Source organism: Schistocerca gregaria, chromosome 1 (genome assembly GCF_023897955.1).
Source record: "Schistocerca gregaria isolate iqSchGreg1 chromosome 1, iqSchGreg1.2, whole genome shotgun sequence".
In the NCBI taxonomy this organism is placed as follows: Eukaryota; Metazoa; Arthropoda; class Insecta; order Orthoptera; family Acrididae; genus Schistocerca; species Schistocerca gregaria.
This window is the reverse complement of record NC_064920.1, coordinates 74612188-74619484: the sequence shown is the minus strand read 5'-3', so window position 1 is coordinate 74619484 and position 7297 is coordinate 74612188.

The window sequence follows — 7297 nt, the reverse complement described above, 5'->3', positions numbered from 1 at the left end:
ACACACTTGACACTGGTTAATAGTAACACATTTGGCGGAAGGAGCATTCAGTAGTTTCTTTGCATCAACTGTTGGGGCATCTGCTAGAAGCGGTTTCGGCAATACACTTTTCGACAGGATAGAACAGTGTACGTGATTTCCAACCTCCACGCTCAGCGAGTGGTTAAGTGCAACTCCCATCAATTCAGAGTTCTGAAGTTCTGTTATAAGGTAGGGAGATAAATGGGAATTGAAACTTAGATACGAAGCTTGACATGTTCGGGTTAGCAACTGGTTCGATCACTACAGCCGAAAGTGATCGACTCCCACTCGACAATACAGTTCCACCACGTTACGAAATATTTATACGCAGCAGATACTGTAATAAATGCCATCACAGTGATTTAGGTGACTCAATGAAAACTTTCTTGTAAGTAGTTAATAATAGAATTTAACTGACACTCCTTCGGAATCAGATTCCACTGTCTTCAAGCACAGTTTATTCTTAATTTAGATATTGTTTTATGATTTTCGTCTGAGAGTTAAATCAGTAGAAATAGCTTCAGAAAATAGAAAGCAAGAGATCACAGTAGTGGCTAGTATAGCCGCTTTACACAGAGTTCCAAATTGTGTGGGTGCCATTGCATTCTGTCATGAAGTTTTGTTGATGATATCGTAGTACCACTATTCTGAAAGTGAATTTACATTTACACAGATGGGGACCGATTACATAAAGGAAACCGACGAATGTGGAATACATACACTGAACAAATGATTGTGTCATTGTGAAAGGGTACAGTACTTCCCGACATTGAAAATAGGTACAACATTCTTCGTTATTCTTGTCAAAGCAACATAATTTTTCTAATAATAACTAAATTTCGCTTAATACACCGAAGCCAGATACCAGTGTAGGAAAGAATGACTAATTTACTTAGTTAATTCATCACATGTGCACTCCCACAAAATAAATCCCTACATCCAATTTGGTGAGATCTGTGAAATGAATGAATGTATGGTCGTCTGCCAACCGGAGATAGTAAATGTGCAACATATGATCATCTTTGAGTCAGTCCTTTGGTCACCTTTGGTGGAACCAAAGAGATGAAATTTACCTGAGCTTTGAGCGCCTGAAATGTGGCTGACCAATACGGTAGCATGGTGCTCCCCTACCTCGGCGGAGGTGCGAGATAACCTGAAGAACGGCCATGTTTCAGCACTCTGACGCTGGATCTTGTGTTGGTAAGACCTGTCTTAGGTGTGCTCCGTAAAGACAAAAGAGTGGAGAGCATGGTAGTTATGTGAAATACTTAAGAGTAGTGTGGAATAATTGTTTCTCTATTTCAGGATCTTTTGGGGGGAGAGTTAAATGACAGGCAGGTAATATTAAGGGGATGGTAGTGATCTTCGGAAGTGACCAACGGTCACAATGAAACCACGTGTAGCAATAAGTTGAAATACTTGCGTGTGCTAAAGTGAAGCTGAATTATTGGCGTGAGTACTATAAGTTGGAAATATTTATGAAATGGCGTGTGCAGGACTTGAAATTAGAGACGAGCACTTCCACGTGGTGAGTACTGTTTGAGTCCCAATCTGTGTATGAGACAAATTATAAAGATAAATACTCGTCTAAGGTATCAGTTGAGGACTCGCGTGTGTGACGAATATGATCCTAATATTACTTTGCGTGTTGTTTCAGTGTGACGCTTGATTCAAACTCTGACAGAGAAGCAAGGTGAGTCAGCCATATATCAAGCAACGCCACCAAAGTCGAAACAAGGCATCTGGGCCCGGCGGCATTCTCTCTCAATTACTCAGGCCTTTGTGAGAGACTGCATCTGTTATGCAAGATATGTGATAGGTTAAATACACCACTCACCGAGAAGAATATACTAATTGCAATTTGAAATAGGGCAGGTGCTGACAGTTGTGAACATTACCAAAGCATAAGTTTAGCAAGTCATAATACTGGCACACATTATTTACGAAATAATGGAGAAGGTGATAGAAGACAATCTCACTTAAGATTTTTTTGCATCCAGAGAAATATAGGAACAGGTGAGGCCATGCTTACATACGATTTTTCTGTATATGTAGTCCACAAGGCAATCTGCGATGTGTGGCGGAGTGTACTACGTGTGCCAATAACCCTTTTCCGTTTCCTATTGCTGTAGCGAATCGTTCGCGGCTGTAGCGATTGTTGGTAAGCTTGCGTGTGGGCTCTGATTTTACCTTCATGTTCTTTTCACGAGATGTATGTAGGAGTAAGCAATGTATAATACTTCGAAAATACCCTTTCCTTTATATGTATCGCTCCAAACAACTAAAGATATCCTATTTTCTATAGAAGATAACCTGGGGTTTGAAACGGTGCGAATGTTGAACGTCATATGTTTTAAAAGACAGTAAGTGTTAAAAATTTGTATTTGTGCGGATTCACAGCCTCCAGATGCTCAATAAACGTAAACATGGTCCGCAGTATGATGTAACTCGATGTTTATTTAATGGTGCGATTAGCTAATTTCGACTAAGCATCATTATCAAGCACATTTGTAACATCTGTATTTGATGTCATTTTCAAATCGCTCTTAATTACAAGTAAAACGTAGCCAAAATGACGGAATATGGCTACTTTGTAATCGTAATTAAGTGTGATTTGAAACGACCTGAAATGCAGATGTTACAAATGTGCTTAACAATGACGCTTAGTCGAAATTAGCTAATCGCACGATTAAACAAACATCTCATTACAGCCTACTACAGACCATGTTTAAGTTTATTAACAGTAAGAGTTGTTGGAAAGAGACGAAAGGAGCAGAAGCATTGCACTCAACACGACCAGCCAATTAAATCATGTCTCCATGTAAGGGCTCACCTTTGAGCAGGAAATGAAACATGAGAATACCAACATCATGGTGCAGCCGGTGAATTCGTGGGGTAGTGTGATAAAACAAGCAACTCAGATTCGAGTAAAGGATGATTTAATTAACGTTTCAACTGGAGTTCAGCGTGGAATGAGGAACGCAGTTTGATATTTTTTTAAGACGTGACTTACGCAGTCTTTCCTACCTGCTCATGCCTAAGTGCTTGTTAAGATATTTTTTTGGTGAAAGCAGTCAGTAGGGAGGCACGCATCGTGCCGACCATAGTCTGGTTGGAAGCAACGGAGTTTGCGCTCTACAACCGACGAAGACAACTATATAAATCTGATTGTGCGGTCCTTTACTTGAAACATGTCAATATAACATCGTTAAGATAAGCGACTGCCGTTGTGTCCTTATCGCAGTGTCCAGACGTGATAACCTTCGACCAATGTACGCCCTCGTCTTAGCGTCATGCCAATGGTAGAAGTCATATTACGTCTACCAATTTGCACTGGGGCGAACCATTTTTGAGAAGTGGCCACCCTTTGAGTACTCAGAGCCATACCACGTACAGTCCCGGGCGTGATCAGCAGCCTTCCATATCGTTGATGTGAGATCCTTACATGGGGTCGGCGTTGGGGGTAACTGGCCTTTGTAAGGTGTCAGGCAAATCCAACACCTTCCATGAAAACGATGACATGATAAGCAAATCCAGTAGTATGTCATATAGCTCCGAATAAATCGTGACATTAAATTAACCAAAGTATTACGAGTGACGAGTGAGCAAATGGAATACCACAGACTAACACGAGAATGCATGTCATACCTTCCCACTGTGAGACAGATGCAGTTCCGAGGGGAGAAACGAGAACAGAAGTCGAGAGCAGAACCGTGTTAAGCTATAAGGCCCTATGATAAGGGACAAACTGGACACCCACGTCGCTAACCATTAGGACGACACCACCCGCAAGTTTTAGCGTGAGACTTTTTCGCGTCTCTGTTACGTTGCAAACTTTAAAAAAATTGCCCCACCACGAAAAGTATAACGTTTCTCGTTGGATAGACAGAATTTTTGTAGCCGGAGCTTAAGGTTAACATTGAGACCCTGATTGGTCAGATGAAAACACAGCCAGATAGTTTTATTTAAACCAACTTCGGTAAATGGTAGTAAGGAGAAGTTAGGAGGAGAGTTAGTTCCGAGACGGCAAGCTGGATGGCTGCTGCGCCGGCCGCTGCCGCCCTGACGGTGCCTAAACACCGACAAGGTAATGAACGCACGCGATGCCGCATATTTGAGCGCATAAGGCTTCACTCAGAACTGCAGAACTCTCATCTGTTACACCCCCTTTTTGCGTAATACTAGTGTGAATTAAAGCTCATAGTGTTCACATTTGCCACTTGAAGTAAAGATCTGAAACGCGATGATTTTTCTGTTATATAGTTCTTGAGAAGCCACATCAGCCACTGTAATTTACGGCAAGTTAGATAAGTAATTAAAGATGACTGAGGGTCACTTTAGACCATTTTGATAGTTTTCTCCTTTGTGAAATTTAATTTTAAAAAATGGTTCAAATGGCTCTGAGCACTATGGGACTTAACATCTTAGGTCATCAGTCCCCTAGAACTTAGAACTACTAAAACCTAACTAACCTAAGGACATCACACATATCCATGCCCGAGGCAGGATTCGAACCTGCGACTGTAGCAGTCCCGCGGTTCCGGACTGCAGCGCCTAGAACCGCAAGACCATCGCGGCCGGCAAAACTTAATTTAAATCTAGATTATAGACGTGATATGGCATAGGTCATCCTTCGATCCATTGTAGAACTTGGAAACCCATTCAGGGAATATTCGTTAACATTTTTGTTGAATGCAGTTGGTTTTTACCATCCTGTATTAAAACACTTCCATTTATCAATAGTGCAATTTATAAACAATGTTTTGTGAGTAGAATACAATTTCCAATGGTAAAATTAACTGCTTTTTCGACATTATTGTACCAGCTAACTAAAAATAGGAAAGCCTTGAACCCCTTCCACTAAATTTAGTTAGTATTAAGATTTTTTTTACAGGGATTGCAGTGGAGCTGACGCTGGAATCTTTAAGTACTTGATTATATCATCGCTAGTCTCACTGAACTGTTCTGAATTCTACATACCATGTGTGGTCTGGCGTCTCCTTACCAGCAACAGGTCCCAGGTTCAAACTAGTTAATTCCCTAAAAAACACGCTCAGAGCGTCGTTGCGCGAAAGTGGTAGGGAGACACGATAAGAGACACCACCATGAATGTTTAGACCACCTTTAATACTCCCCTTGGCAAGGCGGTCAACGGTTCCATTATGAAGAATGCCACGATTTCATTTAATCCAGAGTAATTGGACGGCGATGCCCAAGGTCTGCGTGTCTCTTATGGCCACCAAGACGTCCAGAACATACCTGTTAGTCTGTTTATCAAACGCGGAATGTTGCGATTTCTGCAGAACACCTTGAGAGTCCGCAGGTATAAGGGCGAACTTGAACGTCCGGGTACCATAATGAATAGCTTCCTTGATGGCCAGTAGCTCCGCCGTGTAGACGAAAGTTTCAGGTCGAAGAGCAAACATTTGGAAGGCGCAAATAGAACGGCAAAAGAAGGCATATCCCACACCCGCCTCAGATTTAAAACCGGCCGTGTAGATGTGGGCGTACTGTGGCCATTGTACGCTGAGAGAATGTTCAAGGTCTTGAGTAATGTTGGTCTCCATTTGGAAATCGGACGGCAAGTATGCCTCTGGGGCTGGAGTGAAGAATAGACTAAACGGAAAACGAAAACAGGGGAGTTTCGTAATAACGTAATGACAATTTATTCGGTTTGTTGACCCTCTGACCGAACACGCTATGCTATCGTGATGGCTAACCACGACGCTGTGACTGATGCACAATGCTCAATGTTAAAATTATTGTCCTTGGACCGTTCATTGGGGACAGGTGAAAATGTGTGCCCCAACCGGGACTCGAACCCGGGATCTCCTTCTTACATGGCTGACGCTCTATCCATCTAAGCCACCGAGGGCACAAAGGATAGCGAGACTGCAGGTACCATCTCACGCTCGCCTCCCGCGAGACCCACATTCTCACCTTGTATGTCCACACACTACATTCGTAGAGTCCCACCTTAACACACTCATTACTCGTGGAAGACATTCTTACCAAGTTTCGTAAGAGTTCGCGGAATATGTGTGCATCCGCACAGGAGGAGGAGGTCATGGCCGGTGTTGCTAGAACTATTTACTTATGAGTATGGTGTCTGTTCTTTGGGACATGTGCGAAGGAACAGATACCATATCCGTATATATAAATCTGAGAGGTGTGCGTTGGGTAGTTTCCCCTGTCAGAATGCAGCCCTGAACATCCACCGAAAGTTTAAATGTTAGTAATTGCAGCAATGCACGTTACATCTCAATTTTCTGAAATGTAGTTAACTACATGGATACCTGAACTTCCTGGCAGACTGGAACCGCGACTCCAACCTGAGCCATTTCCACTTCTCTTTCCCATGAAAGGCAAAGGTCTCCAGTTGGAGTCGTGTCCTGGCTCACAAATTTGCCAGGAGTTTTAAAAAATGGGAGAATCTGCCGTTGGGGGGGGGGGGGGGGGGGGGGGGGGGGGAGCGGCGTTGATATTTGGGGGAAGATATCAAACAGCAAGGTCATCGGTCTCTTCGGATTAGGGAAGGGTGGGGAAGGAAGTCGGCGGTGCCCTGTGAAAGGATCCATGCAGGCATTTACCTAAAGCGATTTAGGGAAATCATGGAAAACCTAATTGAAGATGGCCGGACGCGGGATTGAACCGCCGGCCACCGGAATGCTAGTCCAGTGTGCTTTTCTTTAATGATCTCATTCTGTTCTACATTGTTCGTTGAATTTATTCGTGGCGGACGTCCGATGAAACCAATTCCGGTTGTTCGTTGATCCGTTCACTCAGTTTTTTCATTACAGAGGGGCGCTAAACCCCCTGACCGATCACGCTGAGCTACCGTGCCGGCGTGTTCTAACCACTGCGCCACATCGCTCGGTCGGCTAATCTGTTCCGAATCGCGGACGAAGGGGGTGCCACCACACAGCCACAGTGTAACATCGCTTCCCTTCAGACCACCGGTTTTAGCCGCTGTCCGGATTGGCTTGTACTTGGATGGGTGACCATTCCGCTTGCCGAGCGCTGTTGGCGAGTGGGGTGCAGTCAGACCTGGGGAACGCGATTGAGGAGCTCCTTTATTCGGAAGCAGCGGCTCGGGTCACGAAAACTGACAACGGCCGGGAGAGCGGTGTGCTGACCAACGACCCTCCATGTCCGCATCCAGTGACGCCTGCCGGTTGAGGATGACACGGCGATCGGTCGGTGCCGCTGGCACTTCCGAGGCCTGTTGGGACAGTCGTTAAGAGGTACAGCAGCCAGGCCAGAGCAGAACTAACGA